This window comes from Vicugna pacos, chromosome 7 (genome assembly GCF_048564905.1).
Source record: "Vicugna pacos chromosome 7, VicPac4, whole genome shotgun sequence".
NCBI lineage: Eukaryota > Metazoa > Chordata > Mammalia > Artiodactyla > Camelidae > Vicugna > Vicugna pacos.
Window position 1 is genome coordinate 60,560,085 of NC_132993.1, and position 21,003 is coordinate 60,581,087.

Here is a 21,003-nt window from a genome sequence, read left to right on the forward strand (position 1 = left end):
CCTGTGTGACTCTGCAGGAGCACTCCTTGAGGCTGCAAATCTAGCGGAGGTTAACTGTGTTTTATCATTCTGCAAAGAGGCTCCCTTGTAGTTAACCCTGTAGTTGAATTTGGAGCCTGTCTTGAGCCTTTTTTGCTCAAGGCTATGCACGTGGAACTTGGCAGAACATCCTTAAAGCCCCTATTAGTGAGAGCTGACTGCTTTCCCCTGTGAGGACAAGTACTACATTGCAGTAAAATGCAAATCCACTAACAGGCAACTGCAGATTTATAGCACTGCAGTTCCAGAGGAATCACATGGAAATAGAATCTTATCTCCCCTGGTAGATCAGAGCTACAAACATCTCCAGATATTGCTCAGGATTCCTTACAGGACTGGCTACATAATTTGCAAGGCCCAGTGTAAAGTGAAAATGTGGGCTCTCTTGTTCAAAAATTATTAACACTTTCAAGATGGTGACAACAGAGCATTAATCCAAGTGCTGGATCTTTCAGAACACAGGGCTCTGACTGACTGCCCAAGTCACATGCCCATGAAGCTAGATCCGATTCCAGGTGCCACTGAAAAATGGCACTTTACACTGTAGTTTGAATACATCATCGGGCCTACGGGGAGAGAATATGCTTGCAGATATCAACCTTGTTTTCCCAACTCCTGCAGCCCTGGGAACAACTATCCCATAGGATGGAGTCAGAATCAAAATGGCACATGCTGCCAAGCCCCGAATAGTTCTACTACTGATATTGTAAGTACCCCTTTCCACCACCACACACCCATACACCATCCTTTGCTGTGAGTCTGAGGACACTCACTCTCCCCTTCTGGTCCTTGTGGTTTTGCTTTGCATTCAGTAACAGATCAAGTGGCACAGCGCTTAAAAGCACAGACTCAGTACCACTCCTGGTTGTGTAACCTTGGGCAAGTTATTTTATAGTTGTGTGCTTTGGTTTCTTCATGTATAAATATGTGGATAACAAGAGTTCTCTGTCTAAAAAAAGCATAATATGTAAGCACATTACAAATATTTAGAATTGTCCCTGGTACACAGTAAATGCTTTACAGGTATTAGCTGCCGCCTTTGTCCGAATTGCATCAGTTCTTCTGTTGCTACTACCACTGTTCTCTGGACTCCTCAAGTTCATGTTGGGGCATTCCTCTATTGAGACAGAGGGCATTGGGCCAGGATTTCAAAGTCATTAAGGGCCAAAATTTTAGATATTTTTCTAAACATTTCCAAATGAAGCTAGATACATACATTCACAGAGATACACTGACAGCATTGGAGGGCCTCTGTTCCTCTTACAAAAGTAATTGCTAAGTGTAAATATTTTAAGTTTAGTACAACCCTACTTTGGCATTTTTTCATTGTTAAGTATAATATGGGAGCCTGAAGAAATGGAGGAGGTCCTCCTCAGCACAGTGGCTCCTGACCTTCCTCCTCTTTCCATTAGTTAGAAAGGCAGGAACGGGAATCCACATTGTTTTGCAAATGAGGAAGCCCAGGGGAAAGAGGTGAGAAAATAACATAGGCCCTGGAGCAAGAGCTCTGGGGATCAAAACTGACTCAAACTCCAGCCCTGTCTTCTGTGGGGCCAGCCACGTCCGCTGAAGGGAGCATCTGTTTTTCCGTAGAATGGATTAAATGTACCTTCTCCCTAAGTCACATGGCTGCTGGCATTCGGGCAGGATAGATATTTTAGAAAACAGAGTAAGAACAGAGCCAAAGGGGAAAGGAAAAAGGGAGACGTTTCAAAGAAGTCATCAAGAACCAAGTCACTCTGGTATCAAGTATGGCTGAATATGGAGATACGGCATAAAATAGGAGTTGAATTTAAGGCTCTAGAAGAAAACAAACAGAAAGTCAAGCTTACTTTGTAAACAGAGTACCATACTGTGAGTTATTGTGCAAATTTCTTTTTCTTGTTTGGTAATAGATCAGAAAGGAATTTTAAATAAAACATAAATATCTTTCCTAATTGGGAGGTGGAGGGGAGAAAACCGTACTTTAGTTTCAAATGAGTTAATGGCTGGGGCAGTACTTGAGAAATCCTATCATGTAAGGTGAAAATTATCAGCCTTTCTTCTTACAGTCAGTCACCACAGCTGCAAGGTCTGTCCAAACAGCCAAAAGGAAATGAGAAAGCAGCTGCCACTGCAGCCTCCACAAGGCTTTACTGGCCTCCTGGAGGGGAAGGGATAGACGCGGCATCTTGAGCAAACCTGTGAACTCTCTGCTTGATAGATAAAAGGTTATTTTATTGTGCAAGGTTTATAACTGTGGCCCTTGCAACATTCTCATTTTTTTTAAATCTTAATGGAAAAAATTTGCTTGTTTGTTCAGATCTATGCATTTTGAGTCTTAAAAATCAGCATAAAAGAGCTTTTATTGCAGCATAAAGATCAAAGAGAGTTGATTTCCTTCCTCTGCTATTTCTTCAGGTGTTTTTTATTCTGAAATGTTATTTTCCTCTTCTTCTTTTCAAAATGGTACCCAGAATGAAAAAGCAATCTACATTTAAATGTTCACATTATATTTCCTTCACTATTCAAGAAATTATGTGTGCCCAGATGCTCAATGGTCAGATTACACTTATAAGAAAATTAGAAAAAATATTCAGAAACTGTATACCTATAATTTGAGAAAATGTATTTAAAATTAAGCACACACACACACACATGCGCACACAAAACTTCTTCAAGAAGAGGCTCTGTGCACTATTAGGATGGGCTAATCTGAGTCAGAATCTGTTGCTATAGTGACAGACCCGGGTGCCTTGTGGGCCCGGTAAGGGAGGCTGGTGTGGTAATGACATAAGCCGAAATGCTGCCGAACAACCCCAGGAAGGCAGGACTGCCACAGAGCCATTTCTAGGAAACCACTATTTTAAAATTCATACATCATAATGCCTTCTTCTTTTATATGGAAATCTACCGCTTTGTATTTTTTGTATATAAATCTGGTAAGACTGATAGAGCAGAAAATAAAATTTACTAAATTCTAATAAATACTAATAAAATTCATCAGAAATATGCCAAATGAACTGTATTATATACTAATGAATTTATTTCCAATAACTCTATTTTTATGACTAGACAAGGAACCAGCAATTAAATGACTTACTGTTTCTAATAATGTCATGTGTGACTTAGTCCTTTCCTTTAATATATAATATATAATAATTATAAAAGGTATAAGTAGTAACTGATTAGAACAATAAACCAATGCCATTTTAACTTAAAACAAAACAAGTTAAATTGGTTAAATATGAAGTACAATTAATACATAGGTGTCAATAATTTCAATGAAAAATATATTTAAGAAGAGGAAGACATACAAATCTTCACATTCTTTTTCACATTTTACATTTCGCATTGTCACACATGGTGACAGGCCTTGCTTCTAGACAATCGATCATTACTTGACACATCTGGTGATGATGTAATGTTATCCCTTCATTCAACAGCTACTTAATGAGAAAGCTAGATATTTTACCTTAAACACGTCTTTTCATCTCCTCAGGTCTTCAAGTTTCCTCATCTGTAAAATAAAAGTTTGTACTGAGGGCCTTTCCAGCTCAAAGATTCCATAGTTCCAGAACTCACAAGATAAAATAGTCTGTATACGAGTTGCTTAGTAATTTTACTTCGAAATAAGGAGACTACTAGTACTGACACTTTCCTGACACTGGATGTGACACTGTGTTTGATATTTTGCTTAAACTTCCTGTGGCACTGTAAGGTAGGTCCTGCATTCCCACTTAACAAATGAAGAAACAGGGTGTGTAATTTGAATCCACCTAACTTAAATTTCTTGTACTTTGTGTTACACCATGCACACTAGAGAAGAATCTTCAGCCCTCTGGATGGATGGACGATTTTTTTGTGATGATAAAAAAATGGAAGTTACAATTGTATGACAAGTCGGAATTCTGAAAGCATTGGTTTTTTTTTTTCTAATAAAGAACTCTGAAATTAACGTGACAAAAGACTAAATCAAACTGTCACGGAATAGAGACTTCCAGATTCTTCCGAAAGCAATAGGATGTAGAAAGTGGACAGTACTGAGTGCAAGAACAATGCTAAAAATGGGACTTAGACTATGTTCTTACTGCTTATTAGGACCCACTTGTGGTCCTAATCATACTAGTGATACCCAAGTGATTAATCATGGATCTAGGTCTGATCAACTGAATTTTATAAAAAATTAAATGCCAGTAAAAATCATCATTGTAATGAGCACTTAAAATGACAGATAAGGCATAGTTCGGGCTTTCTTCATTAACCTGAGTGTTTTTTTCCACTACTCTTCAGAAAGCACTTTCTCTCTCCCTGTATTTGAAGATGAGGCTGATAATGAAGCAGCCGTTCAGGTGTCCACGTTTATTTGCAAAATCATTGTGTATTCCACAGGCTCCCTCCATTATGTACATGGTCTTCTGTTCAGTAGTTTTACATACTTTTTACTGAATCAATACTGGTCCTTTCCTGTTCCGTCCAAAGAAGAGGCCCCCCAAATGCTTTATAACTCAATGAATGCAATTCTGGCTCTTTATCTTGGAGACTTTCTTTGCCTCAAGTCCCAATGTTATACCCCATCTCGTTTTTGTTGTGTGAAAGAGTGGTCTGATGACAGATTTCATTTCCCAGAATTTATTACCTATTGTGTATGTTGCGGCTCAATCACAATGACCCCATCTGCATTTAGGTTGAATGGGGGGCCCCCACCCTGACCCAATTTAATAAAAAAATAATGAGGCCACTCAAAGCTCATAGATGTGTCAGCACTATGAAAAGGGTCTATAATCAATGCAAATGTGATGTTTTCCTGCTTTGTGGAGCACAGAGGTTTGACACCCATCTCTTTTGCTGGATCAAATCAGCCTCCCTCTTTGCTTTGAGAATCTAATGAAAGGTATGGACTCTCTTCTTCCCTCAAAAAAAAAAAATGCATGTGGCTGGATAATTTATTGAAATGTTAATTGGTGGGTCATTTCATGCTCTATTTTTTCCTCCCTCCTGTTCTAAGAATGTGGTCAAGCCTCTTGAGATGTGAATTGTGCCCCTGAGGTTGTGCAGAGCACAACCTGCCAATCCATTTATGGGAGGCCTCCCTGAAAGTTCGGGAACCTTTGTATTACCCAAAGATGGGGCTGGGAGAATATCAGTAATGACCAAGCTTGGATTTCCTGTCATCTAAGGCAGAATGGGGCCTGAGGTCAAGTTTAACTTGATTTCATGTTTATTGTATAACGTGATGTTTTTGTACACTTGTATGTAGACATAAGTTCCCATTCTCTTTATAATTCTATGTACCTATACACAATTTTACACAAATCTTATTTCCGAGGATTTGTGACCTTCATCCTCCAATTCATCCTACTCCAATCTCTGAGGTCAATAAAAAGAAATTTAACTTTTATAAAGCAGTTACTACTGAGTTTAACAAAGAATAATTCATGTATTTTTTTATGAAGAGGAGTAAGGGTTGAGAGATTAAATAACTTTCTCAAGGTCACACAAGCCTTACTGAAGGAGGCAGGATTTGAATCTAGACACACATGGGGCAGCAGTAAGCTATACTGTTTCACAAAAGCCACTGCATTATCCTCAGGATTGAATTTTATTCCTTTTATCTTCCTTAGTTTCCTAAAACCACCTTTTAGTAATCCACATCCCTGAATCTGGTCATAATGTACCCAATCCCCATACAGAGATCTGTCACCATTCACACGCTGACATGTTAAATGAGGCCCCTGCTGCGTGCTATTACTTGTTAGACCCAGGTCCCTACCATGCCATCCCCACCTCTTAGAAGAAGTCTGTGGCCTTGACTGGTTATTTCACATCTCCAAACTTCAGATTTCTGACCAATAAAATATGGATGATCAAAATACCTATGACATGAGATTGTTGTGTGAATTATATCAAAAGCAGGGCACATTAATTACTTGGCATAGGACCTTGTACATAAGAGTTCAATAAATGGTAGCTTATTGTTATAATTAAGCTGCACTCTTCTAATTGTGAAGACTTGAACTCAGTTGATACTTCTTTCAACAAGAACAACATCGTAGGTCTGGGAGGTCTTCTGTGACTCCTTTAGGCTTATCAATTCTTCCTTTGCACTACCATAGTATTTTGAACATGTTTCATTGTTGCTTTTTGGTTTCCATAAAAATTATGTTTTCACATATCTGTTTTCCATAACTAAACTGACAGCATCATACTGATCTTTGACATCTCAGTGTCTAGCACAGGAGCGAGCACTTAGGCCAGGAGCTCCAGGGGACTCTATTCATATTGTATTCATTGTAAATGATGCCCCTCTCCCCCACCGCAGTTGTCAATTGCTGTGACCTGGGTATGGCCAGAATAATATATGTATATAATAATAATGATTCTGTGTGCAGGACTACTAGTCATGAAATAATATTTGAAATGGAACAGAAAAGAATGCAACATTGTATTTTACTACTTAGTATTTTCCCGTTTTACTGATATATAATTGACACATACATATTATTCTTTTTTCTGATTCTTTTCAGGTGTCTTTTAATTTTTTTTTACTGTAACAAAAAACATAGAATATAGCAATATTTTTAAAGGTTACATACATCCAGGCTTCAAGTGAACTGAAGATTTTGTTGGATGTCCTTTATAGGATTTAAGTTAGAATTTAATATTGAGAAAAATAACTTATCGTTGACAATAAACATATAACTTCTTACCTTTCCCTAGTTTGTGTAAATTGAGATCATTTTAAGTCAAGATTGATTACATAAAATGTCTTCAAAGCTGGTGCACAGAACTCCTGTACAGTCATTTAAATGAGTTCTCAAAGAGTTGAAAAGAATCCTGATTTCATTCAATTTACTATTGATGTGTCTCATGGAGAGAAAGGTTGACTATTAACAAAATAATCAGACTTGAGAAAAGGTTCCAAAGAAAGAAAATGAAAAGCATTAAAAATTTAAAATGTAAATCAAGCTTTTAGCTTTAGAACAGAATATAATTCAGGCCAGACTAATTTTAAATCTATGATAATTTCATTAGCTGCATTGAAGCTTTCCTTGATCCAATCTGTAAAAGAGTAGTTTGCTAATTAATAATTACAAAATATGGGAGATGTTTAAGGCATTGTTTTCAAGCACTATTTGCATTTGCTGTTTTCAAGCACCATTTGCTCACAAGCTGCCAATTATAATTTTAATTCATTTATTAATCTAGATCCAACAGAATCTTTGGTAATCTTTTACTAATGTTATTGTAATTACTTAAAAATTATATAAATGCGTTCATGTTCCAATAATATAATTCAGAATTTTTAAGGTAATTAAACTTCATTTTCTGGTATAGGCTATGTGTTAGCTTTTAATTTACTCAAAAAAGATTTAACAGACAACCTCTAAATTCATACTCTCAACTGTATAGTTGAGAAGGATCAAACTGCTATGAAGTAAATAAATAAAACATTCTTACAAGCATGCTGAAACCTGTCAATGTGTTTTTTTAAACTAAGCTACAAAAATTTTATCCATCTGTCTTAAACTCACACTCATCAGGATAAAATAATTTAAGCTCTCTACTGCAATAGGGCATCTTTCCACTTTAATTAAAATCATTACATGCCCACAACTGTCATAATTAACTTTTGTTTCTCAAACTGTCCGTGTAAATTTCATTGGTAAAATGGTAAGTAATAGTAATTATTATAATGGATGATTAAGTTGAAGACAAGTATCAATCCATGGTGGTTTTACAAAATGGTACAATTTTTTTCTATCTCAGTAGCTAAATAGAGCTCAATGATCCTCCAGTCTCCTTTTAAACCTCTGACAAATCTTTTTAGAAGTCCCCATGAGACTCTTCTTTCTCTTTTCTCTGGGTTTCCCTTGGGACTTCTCACCTAAATTCTTTCTCTTCCCCCTTCTTATTCACCTTTCATGTCAACTGTTGTCATGGAGTCAACCATAGCAACGATTCCCCGATCAATAGCTGACTGATTTCTCAAAAGTAGCTCAATCCAATAGCTCAGTTTGTCTCTGTGATATTTCTTTATATATTTATTTTATATATATATTTAAAAGCGGAATAAATCTCAGTTTTAAACATTCAAATGCTTTATTAATCAGTGCATATATTTTTGCTAACATTAGTATTTCTTTGCATGTAATTTTGTTATTCTCAATAAGCAGGATTTGTTAAGTGAGTTTAAAATGATTTAAATTTTTTATTTTGTAAGCCCTTTACATGAAATAAGTGCACAGAAATAACCAGTCTTTATACTCTGGTTTTGGATGACAGACTGATCCCATGTGGAAGTTCTCCCTTTCACAATGATTAACTAGAAATAACAGAAAAGATGTGTGATTTTAAAATCTATTACCACAGGAAAAAACATGTATGGGTAATTTTGGAGGCATCCTAGATTTTTTTTAATCAAATTAAATATGAGGAAAAAAACCTGCTAAACCATAAATAAGAACAAGCTACTACAAAGGATGCTGCTCTGGGGACTGCTGGTTCCAGATAAAATGGAGTAAACACATTCCATTCTATTCTTCCCACTAACCACAACAGAAAAATCTTGGATAAAGACTCTGAAGGAAGGAGAAAATAAAGTGAAATAGCTACGGACCTTGGAACTTGAGGAACAACCTGGCAATAAGTTTCCTGAGTTTTTTCTTGCCTCATAAACACCTCAGCCTGAATGCTAGAGAACCCAGAAACATCAACAGTCACAGACAGCAAATAGCCCCAAGAAAAGTCTGCTTTCTCTAGCCAAAGGACCAGGAAGAGGTGATCCAACAGGACACAAACTCCTTAACTGTACCTGCCTATTCTTTGGAATGAACATTAATTAAAAACACCACTGCCCTCTCCTACCACAATGGGCAGTGCAGTGGCAGACAAAGGAGGTGGAGCTCTGTTTTTCACCCTTCCCACTATAGTACAAGGAGGTAACACTCATCACATGAGTCTGAGGGTGAGACCTTATCTTCCAAACTCTGCCATGCAATAAAGAGATAGTAACTCTCCAACTACCCAAACAGTGCTGAGAGTCTATAGGATGCAATACAGTCATCTGGATAACACACAAGCCAAGCAGATCAGAGTAACATGGCAGAGGTTTGATAAACTAAATTGACATTTGAACTACAGTATACAAAAAGAGTAACATGATATGCATTCTGCACTTAAATAGGTTGCTAAAGGAGAAAATAGAAACCAAGGTCTCGTAACACAATACTCAAAATATCCAGGATACAGTATGAAACTGTCATACCAAGAACCAGGAAAGCCTAAGCTCAAACAAGAAAAGACAATCAACAGGTAACAATATCTCTATGACACAAATCTTGGAATTGTCTGAACAGGATTTTCAAAAAGCTGTCTAAAGTGCTTTAGCAAGCAATTGTGAACACCTTTGAAATTTTTTTAAAAATAGAAAATATTGCAAAGAAATAGAAGATGTAAAGAAAAATTAAACAGAAATTCTAGAACTGAAAAATACAATAACCTAAATAAAAACCTCACTGGACAGACTCAATAACAGAATGGAAATGACAAGATAAGAATCAGTGAACTTTAGGTAGGTTAACAGAAATTATTTAATCAAAAATACATACAGAAAATATTTCTGAAAAAATTGAGCCCTAGAGATCTAAAGGATAATAACAAAAGATCTAAGATTCATGTCATCAGAGTCCCAGGAAGAAAAAAAATGCAGGACTGAAAAAAATTCTGAAGAAATAATGGCTAAAAATTGCCCAAATTTGATGAAAGATATAAATCTACAGAGTCAAGAAGCTGAGCAAACCACAAACAGAGTAAACCCAAAGAAATCCATACTTAAATACATCATACTCAAAATTCTGAAAACTTAAGACAAGAGAAGAACTTTTGAAAGTAGTAGTGGTAAAATATTGGTAAGAACTTTTAAAAGCAGTAGTGGTAAAATATTGATAATGGTAGACTATAATATGCTACATATACTTATTGTAACCCCTAAAACAACCATTTAAAAAATAACTGAATGAAGAGACAGACTCAAGAGATAATGTTATAGCTAAATCAAAATGGAATACAAAAAAAAAGAAAAAAAAGCTCAAGCAGCTCAGAGAAAGACAGGAGAGGGGAAATAGAAGTTGAAAAATAGAATAAATGAAGTAATTAATAAAATGGCAGACATAAATTCTGAAATATCAATAATAACCTTAAGTTTAAATGGCCTAAACATATCAAAAAGGGAGCTGCAAAATACATGAGACAAAAACTTACAGAAATGAAAAGAGAAATAGAGAAATCCACAATCATAGTTGGGGACCTCATCACTCCTTTGTTAGAAATCAGTAGAAATAGTAAAAAAAAAAAAAAGTCAGCAAGGATTTAAGAAAATTAAACAATACCATCAACCAAGGAAATCTAATTGATATTTATAAGAACATTCTATCCAACAGCAGTAGAATACACATTCTAAGTGTGCTTGGAGAATATTCACCAAAAAATGATTTCTTAGATCATAGGATGAACTTTAACAAATTTAAAAGAACTGAAATCATATAAAGTATGTTTTTTGATCAAAATGGAATCAAACTACAATTCAATAACAGAAATAAAAGGAAAAAAATCACCACTTAGAAATTAAACAATCTGCTTCTAAATAGTCCATGTGTCAAGTAAGATGTCTTGAAAAAAATTTTTTAAATCAACTGAATTAAAGTGAAAATATGACATATCAGAACTGTAGAAAACCACAGTGAGATATCAACAGAATGTCTAAATTAAAAAAACAAAACAAAACAAAACAAAACAGTGACAACACCAAATTCTGTTGAGAATTTGGAGAAACTAGGTTTTTCATACATTTCTGGTGGGAATGTAAAATGCTACAGCTACTCTGGAAAGCAGTTTGGCAGTTTCTTAAAAAACTAAACATACAACTATCACATGAGCCAGCAATTGCACTCCTGAGCATTTATCTTAAAGAAATGAAAAGTTATGCTCACACACAAAGAAACCTATAGATGAGTGTTCATGGAAGCTTTTCCGTTATGATCAAAAACTGGTATCAGTCCAGATGTCCTTCAATTGGTAAATGGTTTAACAAACTGTTACACTGTTATGGTTATACTAACCATGCAAAACTACTCAGCAATCATTTAAAAATGAACTATTGATACATAAAACAACTTGGATGAATCTCTGGGGAATTATGCTAAAAAAAGCCAATCCTCCCCAAAATGCATACTGTATGACTCCACTTATATGACATTTTCAAAATGACAGTTTTAGAAAAAGAAGAGAGACTAGTGATTGCCAGGGGCTGGGAAAAGAAAGGATGAGAAGGAAGGAGGTATGGATGTAAAAGGGCAACATAAGGGACCATTGTGGAGGTGGTGTTGGAACTGTTCAGGGTCTTGACTTGGTAGAGGATACACGAACCTACAAAGGTCATAAAATTGTATACTATTTAATATACACACATACAAATGAGTACACGTAAAACTGGGGAAATCTGAATAAAATCAATGAATTTTATCAATATCAACATCCTACTTGTGATATTATACTATAATTTTTCAAAATATTATTATTGAGGGAAACTGGGTAAAGTATATAAGGATCTCTCTATATTATTTCTTACCACTGCGTGTGAATCTACAATTATCTCAATAAAAAATTCAATTAAAAATATATGTGGTATGTAGCTAAAGTGGTGCTACAGGAAAATTTATGGGAATGAAATATTTAATCTTTAGCCCATGTTACCAGTCATTTTTGCTCAGAAAGCCCTCGTGGTGCATAAAGACAAAAATATTAGCTGCTTTTGGACAAATACATCATAGATTTAAATGTAAAATGTAATACTATAAAATTTTTAGAAGAAAATCTCTGTGACTTAGAGTTAGATGAAGAATTCTTAGATGTGACTCCAAAAGTGTGATTCATAAAAAAAAATAATAATCACTGGATTGGAGTTTATCAAAATTTTAATGCTTACTCTGCAAAATACCTTATTAAGCAGATGAAAAGACGAGACAAAGATTGGGAGAAAATATTTACAAATCATGTATTTAATAAAACATTCATATCCAGGATATGGAAAGAACATTCTAAACTCAACAGTGAAACAAACAACCCATTTATAAATGGGTAAAAGATTAGAACAGACACTTTACCAAAGAAAGTATATGAATGGAAAATTTATTCATTTAAAAATGTTTAATGCCATTAATATGGTAGGCAGAATAATGACCTCCAAAAGATATCCACCTCCTAACCCCTAGAACCTGTGAATATATGATCTCACTTGGCAGAAAGGACTTCACAGATGTAATTAAGGTTAAGGACTTTGATGTAGGGAGATTATCCTGGGTTATCCCAATGGGCTCAGTCTTATCATATGAGTCCTTAAAAGTGAGAATCTTTTCTGGACTACAGTCAGAGATATATAACAACAGAAGAAGGGACAAAGAAATGTGATGTTGCAGTCTTTGAAGATGGAAGAATTGTCAGGAGCCAAAAAAAGCTAGTGGCCTCTCGAAACTAGAAAAAGAATGAAGCTCTGCCCACACCATGATTTTAGCCTTGTGAGACTTGTGCCAGACTTCTGACCTACAGGACCACAAAACAATAAACTCAGGTCGTTTTAAGCTGCTCAAGTGGTGGTAGTTTGTTATAGCAGCAATAGAAAACTAATACAATCAGTCATTACAGAAATGCAAATTAAAACCATTAGATACCACTACAGGCCCATTAAAACAGCTAAAATAAAAATAACTGACAGTAGCAAACACTGGAGAGGATGCAGAGAAACAATCTCTCAGAAATTGCTGGGGGGAATGTAAAATGATACAGCTACTCTGGGAAGCAGTTTGGAAGTTTCCTAAAAACCTAAACATGGAACTATCACATGAGCCAACAATTGTACTCCAGGGCATTTATCCCAGAGAAGTGAAAACTAACATTTACACAAAAACCTGCAAAACAATGTGTCATTTCCAATAGCTCAAAACAGGAAACAATCCAAATATCCTTCAGTGGATGAATAAAGAAACAGTGGTATACCCATACTATGAAATAATTTTCAGCAGTAAATAGAAACAAACTACTGACACATGCAACAACTTGGATGGACCTCAAGAGCATTGTTTTGAGGGGAAAAAAAGTCAATCTCAAGGGGTTGAATAGGTATGATTCTATTTGCATAACATTCTCAAAGTGACAAACTATAGTGATACAGAACAGATGGGTGATAGCCAGGAGTTAGGGTTGGGGCAAGTGTGTGACTATTAAGGAGTAACATGAAGGACTTTATGTGCAATGAAGGAACATTTCTGTATCCTGGTTGTGATGATAGTTATTTAGCTATTTGAATTTATATGATAAAATTTTATGGAGCTACCCCCCCCCAGAAAAACAGTATATAGCAGCATCATTTATAATAGCCAAAAAGTGGAAATAACCCAAATATCCAAAACTGATAAATGGACACACAAAATGTGGTATAGCAATACAATGAAATGTTATTTGGCAGTAAAAAAGGAATAAAGTACTGACATGTGCTACAAAATGGATGAAAACATTGGCCACATCTACAGAAAAAGAAGGAAAATTTGTGATTGCCTAGCACTGGAGGATGGAGAATAAAGAGTGACTGCTAATGCATATTGGTTTTTCTCTTCAGAGGTAATGAAAATATTCTAAAATTAGGTTGTGCTGATGGTTGCACAACTCTGTGAATATCCAAAAAAAAATCAGTAATTGTACAATTTAAATGGGTATATTTTGTGGCATATGAATTGTTTGGCATATGGTTCATGAATCATAATACCCATAAAACTGATAACAAAAAAAGTGCATGTAAAAACTAGTGAAATTTGAATGAGGTCAGTACCTGAATTAATAGTACTGTACCAACATGAATTTCATGCCTTTGACAATGTATTATGTGCAATGTATTAAGTGAAGGATACATGGGCATTCTTTGTACTATCTGGCAACTTCTTGTGGGTCTTACATTATTTCAAAATAAAAAAAGATATTTTTAAGAAAAGGATGCTGCTCCATGAACTTGGTTGAAAGACTTTTGAAGTAGGAGGGAACCCTGGGGCAATTGACAGAAAGATAATAGGGTTACACTACAGTGGGTACAGCCAAGAAGGTCAACTAGTCTACACTTCTCCCTGCGTAAAGAAACAAGCAAGAGTGGTGCCTGCCTTTAGGCAGCAACAACATGTGTAGAGGCCTCTCTTGGAAAGGAAGGATTAGGGCTTTAGAATAATGGTCACAGTCAGGAGGAATGAGGAGTGTCCTGTCTCTCCTGTAGCTATAGGTACACCCCAATAAATAGTTCTATTCTGCCTCTCCCCCTAAGGGACTGGAGGCAGTCTGCCAGTCCACTCCCTAATGAATGCCATTAGGAATCATCAATGTACATGAAACAGAGCAAACTCTGCACTTCATGAATCTCCCCCATAAGCAGGTGGAAGTACATTGATGGAGCTTTCCCAGGATGGCCTAACAGGGCATCACAAGCACAAAGATCTACACACAACCACTGATCAGTTGAGATAAGCCAGCAACATGAGAGAGAGGCACCAAGCATGAAAGAAATACTTAATAGAGCAGGCAGCACTGGATGTTAGACACCATCATTACTTTACACATATTTTTTGAACCTCTCTGATATGTACCAGGTACTCTTTTAACTTCTAGAGATACTACAGGAAACACAACAGGCAAGGATGGACATTCCATTTTTACTGATGAAGACAAACAATGAAACAATAAACAAAAGAAAGTATCAGAGAACAAAATATGTTTTGGACAAAAATAAAGCAGAGTAGGTAAGGGAGAGAGAGAATGTGGTGTGATGGTATTAAGTGCTGCCATGGATAAGGTAGTCAGGAATGATCTCTCTGATAAGGCAGTAACCTCTGAGCAGAGATCTACATGATGAGTGGGAGGAAGTCATAACATCCAGTGGGAAATAGGGCAAGCAAGGGAGGAACAGGTGTTTGTGTTTGGAGGGTTTGACACATTGACAACAGTAGGAAAACCAAAATGTTTGGAGCAGGCTGGGCAGGGGGTAAAAGTTCAGAGAATTCACAGAAGCCTGATCATCTAGGACATTCTAGGCTATCTTAAGGACCTGTGACTTTATTCTAAGCTTAATTGATACAGTATGTTCCAAGACACACAATAGAGTATTTTAACCAGCAATTCTTTAAATATAATCAGCCAGCAATCGTGTAAATTAAAGGCTTCATCTTTGAAATGAATCATTCAATAGATGAGTAGAATGGCAGATGGGACCCAAAAAAAGAGCAAATTGGTGAACTGGAGGAAAAACCCAAATACTTTTTTTCCAGAATACAGGACACACACACAATAAAAAGATGTAAAGAAAGAAGAGGAAAACAGAAACTCAAACAATCCATCCAGAAGATCCAAATTTTATCTAATAGAAGTGTTGGAAAATACTATTAGAAAAGTCTTTTTAGGAAAAATGAAGAAGAGACAATATAAATAAAAATACACACTTGAATAATGCCATTAGGAATCTTCAATGTACATGAAACAGAGCAAACTCTGCACCTAATAAAAATGTAAATACTTATCAAATATCCATGGATCATTACAAAATTTGACCATATACTACATAACAAAAGAAGTAGATGGACAGTTATTTTATAAGATTATTATAATCTCAAAATGTAAACAAGGAAAATTCTGCCCAAGAAGAAAATTAGAGGTCAGTCTCACTTAAGAACACAGAGGTAGAGTACTAAATAAACATTAGCAAATCAAATCTGGCAGTGTATTAAAAAATGACCAAATAGAGTTAATCCCCATATGTTAAGATTGTTCTTCAGGGGGCTGGAGTTGAGTATTTCTCTTCCCCCAGGTAGGGTGGGCTCTGATAGAACTCTACCAGGTTAGACGCATAAAATAGTTTCTCCTAAAGGCAGTCTTATACTTCAAGGTTACTTTTCCCCTCTCCTTGCTAGAAACAAAAGGGAATTTTTCTCTGATATTCACTCTAAGAACTTGGTGGAGCACCTAATGATAAAATTCACAAAAATGTGAGGCTGCCCCCATGACTGGGTCCCCCTGGAGCTTTTTTTAACTTTTGGACTTGTCCGTACTAAGGCTCTAGCAAGTCCTTAACGATTACAGTTCATGTTTCCCTACCATTGCACTAGCTGCCGAAGAGGTTTGTCCTCATGGGTTTCTGCTCCAGTAGGTTGTAATTTTCTGTATCCACTTGTCTGTCTTTTCAGTTTGAAGAGCAGCAATATGCCTGGTGACCTCATTTCTCTGATGGATCTAAATAGAGTTTGTGGTTTCTCAGTTTGTACATGTTTTTACTTGTTGTTAGGATAAAGTGGTGACTTCTGAGCTTCTTAAATGTGCAGGAGGTTACCTACCAAAAACCTAAACCATGTTTAATGATAGAATTTTAGAAACATCTCAGTTAAAGTCATTTCTTCTTTTTCAACTAATATTCAGTGTATCTTGGAGGGCTTAGATAATGCCAAAAAAAAGGAATATAATATATAAATATTGGCAAAGAAGGGAGAAAACTCTCTTTAGTTGCATAAAATATTATTTTCTAATAGAAAATCCAGAGCAATACACTAACAAAATCTTAGAAGTACAAAGAAAATTCAATCAGGCATAAAATATAAGATCAATTCTTAAAATATTTCTATATATCAGTAAAAACAAAGTAGAAAATACAATTTTAAAAAGCCTTTTACATATAAGCAGCAAAATCATAAAGTATTTCACCATTACATTGACTTTTTTAAATGTGTAAGATCCTTGTGGAGAAACTATAAAACTTTACCTTAAAGATGACTTGAATAAATCAAAAGGTATTCAATATTTTGTTACAAGCCTAAACAACAAAAGAGGCAGAAAAAACAAAGTATAAATAGCAAAAAAAAAAAATTTTAAATTGAACATTTTTTCAGTCACTTTAGGGTGAAGGATACACATAGATTGAAAGTGAGAGGCTAGAAAAAGATATTTCATGCAAATGGAAATTACAAGAAAGCGGGGTAGCAATACTTGTATCAGACAAAATAAACTTTAAAATAAAGGCCATAAAGAAAGATAAAGGACTCTATATAATGATAAAAGGAGCAATACAAGAAGAGGATATTACACTTGTTAACATATAAAACAAATACTAACAGACATAAAGGGAGAAGTTGATTGGAACACAATAATAGTAGGAGACTATAATACCCCACTAACATCATTGGACATATCTCACTGACAGAAAATCAATAAGGCAACAGAGATCCTAAATGACACAATAAAATAGTTGGACTTGGTTGATATTTTTAGGACATTACATTGTCCCCAAAACAGAATATTCATTCTTTTCAAGTACAGATGGAACATTCTCTAGGATACACCACATACTAGGACATGAAACAAACCTCAACACATTTAAAAGGATAAAAATTATTTTAGGCATCTTTTTTGACCACAATAGCATGAAACCAAAAAATCAACCACAGGGAAAAAAAAAACTGCATGGAGACTAAACAACATGCTACTAAAAAAGCAATGGGTCAACAATGAAATAAGAGAATAATTTTTAAAAATACCTTGAGACAAATGACAATGAAAATACAACCACACAAAAATCTATGGGATGCAGCAAAAGCAGTCCTAAGAGGGAAGTTCATAACAATACAGGCCTTCCTCAAAAAACAAGAACAATCTCAAACAACCTAATCTACCAACTAAAAGAATTAGAAAAAGAAGAACAAACAAAACCTAAAGTCAGCGGAAGGAAAGAAATACTAAAGATCAGAGAGGAAATAAATAAAAAAGAGATTTAAAAACAATAGAAAAAAATCAACCAAACTGAGAGAGCTGGTTTTTTGAAAGAGTAAACAAAATTGACAAATCCAGGTTCACCAAGAAGAAAACAGAGAGGACATAAATAAATAAAATAAAAAAGGAAATGGAGAAATTATAACCAACACCACAAAAATACAAAAAAAATAAGAGAATACTATGAACAACTATATGGCAACAAACTGGACAACCCATAAGAAATGAACAAGTTTCTAGAAACATACAGTCCACCAAAACTGAATCAAGAAGAAATAGGTAATTTAAACAGATAGCTCACTCAGAAGTGAAATAGAATCAGCAATTAAAAAAAAAAAAAACTTCCCTAAAAACAAAAGTCCAGGACCACATGGTTTCACTGGGGAGTTCTACTAAACATATAAAGAACTCACACCAATCCTTATCAAACTCTTCCAAAAGATTGAAGAGGAAGGAATAGTCCCAAACTCCTTCTATGAAGCCACCATCATCCTGATACCAAAACCAGACAAAGATACTACCAAAAAAGAAAATTACAGGCCAGTATCATTGATGAACATTCATGGAAAAATCCTTAACAAAATATTAGCAAATGGGATCCAACAACACATAAAAAAGATCATACACTATGATCAAGTTGGATTCATCCCAGGGACACAAGGATGGTTCAACATATGCAAATCAATCAATGTGATATACCACATTAAAAAACGAAAGGACAAAAATGACATGATCATCTCAATAGATGCAGAAAAAGCATTTGAAAAAATTCAACACCAATTTATGATAAAAACTCTTACTAAAGTGGGTATAGAGGGAACATATTTTAACATAAAAGCTATTTATGGCAAATCCACAGTCAACATAACACTCAACAGTGAAAAGTTGAAAGCCTTCCTGCTAAAATCTAGCACAAGACACCCACTCTCACCACTTTTATTCAACATAGTATTGGAAGTCCTAGTCACAGAAATCAGACAAGAAAAAAAAATTAAAAGGATCCAAATTGGAAAAAAAGAGGTAAAATTGTAACTATATGCAGATGACATGGTACTGTACATAGAAAACTCTAAAGGCTCCACACAAAAACTACTAGAGCTGACAAAAGAATTTGGCAAGGTAGTAGGATACAAGATTAACATACAGAAATCAGTTACATTTCTTTACACTAACAATGAAATTTCTGAAAAGGAAAGTAAACAAACAATTCCCTTTAAAATCTCACCCCCCAAAATAAAATACTTAGGAATAAATCTAACCAAGGAGGTGAAAGACTTATACCCAGAGAACTACAAAACATTGATTAAGGAAATTAAAGATGACTTAAAGAAATGGAAAGATATCCCACGCTCTTGGATTGGAAGAATTAATATTGCTAAAATGGCCATACTATCCAAAGCAATCTATAGATTTAATGTGATCCCTATGAAATTACCCAAGACATTTTTCACAGAACTAGGACAAATAATCCTAAAATTTATATGGAATCACAAAAGACCTAGAATTTTAAAAGTAATATTGAAGAAAAAGAATGAAGTTGGAGGAATAACCCTCTCAGACTTCATACAATACTACAGTGCTACAGTATTCAAAACAGCATGGTATTGGCACAAAAACAGACATATGAATCAATGGTATAGACTAGAGAGCTCAGAAATAAACCCACAGACATACGGTCAATTAATCTTCAAAAAAGGAGGCAAGAATATACAATGGAGAAAAGAGTCTCTTCAGCAAGTGGTGTTGGGAAAACTGGACAGCCGCACATAAATCAGTGAAGTTAGAACACTCCCTCACACAAAAATAAACTCAAAATGGCTTAAAGACTTAAACATAAGACAAAACACTATAAAACTTCTAGAAGAAAATATAGACAAAACATCTTCTGATATACATCTTAGCAATGTTCTCCTAGGGCTGTCCACCCAGGCAATAGAAATAAAAGCAAAAGTAAACAAATGGGATCTAATTAAACTTACACGCTTCTGCAAAGTAAAAGAAATCATAAGCAAAACAAAAAGAAAACCTACAGAATGGGAGAAAATATTTGCAAAATATGAGACTGTCAAGGTCTTAATTTCCAGAATATATAAACAATTCATGAAACTTAATAACAACAACAACAAAAAAAAAAAACAATGCAATACAAAAATGGGCAGAAGACCTAAACAAGCAATTCTCCAATGAAGGCATACAAATGCCAATAGGCACGTGAAAAAATGCTCAATATCACTAATGATCAGAGAAATGAAAATCAAAGTTACAATGAGTTATCACCTCACACCAGTCAGAATGGCCATCATTAAAAAGTCCACAAACAATAAATGCTGGAGAGGATGTGGAGAAAAGGGAACCCTCCTACACTGTTGGTGGGAATGCAGTTTGGTGCAGCCATTATGGAAAACAGTATGGAGATTCCTCAAAAGACTAAAAACAGACTTACCATATGATCCAGCAATCCCACTCTTGGGCATATATCCAGAGGAAACTCTAATTCCAAAAGACACATGCACCCCAATGTTCATAGCAGCACTATTTACAGCAGCTAAGACACAGAGGCAACCTAAATGCCCACTGACAGATGACTGGCTAAAGAAGCTGTGGTATATTTATACAATGGAATACTACTCAGCCATAAAAAGAATAAAATAATGCCATTTGCAGCAACATAGATGGACCTGGAAATTGTCATTCTAAATGAAGTAAGCCAGAAAGAGAAAGACAAATACCATATGATATCAATCATATGTGGAATCTTAAAAAAAAAAAAGGTACAAGTGAACTTATTTACAAAACAGACTCCTAGACATAGAAACAAACGTATGGTTACCAGGGGGAAGAGGCAACGAGGAGGGATAAATTAGGATTTTGAGATTTCAGATACTATTATATATAAAATAGATAAATAAATTTCTTCTGTATAGCACAGGGAATATATTCAATAACTTGTAGTAACGTATAATGAAAAATAATATGAAAATCAATATATGTATGTTCACATATGACAAAATTATGGTGTACACCAGAAACTGACACATTATAAATTGACTATACTTCAGTAAAAAAAAAATTAAAGTGAAAAAAAAAAACCCTAGTTGACAATATTGTTTAGTAAACACATACTCACACAATAATCCCATA

The 21,003-nt window shown here is 35.1% G+C and overlaps 1 long non-coding RNA gene across 1 annotated transcript in view; it reads right to left on the reverse strand.

Annotated features, from left to right (window-relative positions):
• Nucleotides 1–904: 904 nt before the first annotated feature.
• The window catches only part of LOC116281285 (uncharacterized), a 68,369-nt gene continuing 48,270 nt past the window's right edge, over nucleotides 905–21,003 (reverse strand). Inside the window, exons 7-8 of the long non-coding RNA XR_012074486.1 lie at nucleotides 3,494–3,538; nucleotides 905–1,839 (exon numbers count right to left, since the gene is read on the reverse strand). This is a non-coding gene — a long non-coding RNA (uncharacterized lncRNA). The remainder of the gene's footprint in view (nucleotides 1,840–3,493; nucleotides 3,539–21,003) is intronic.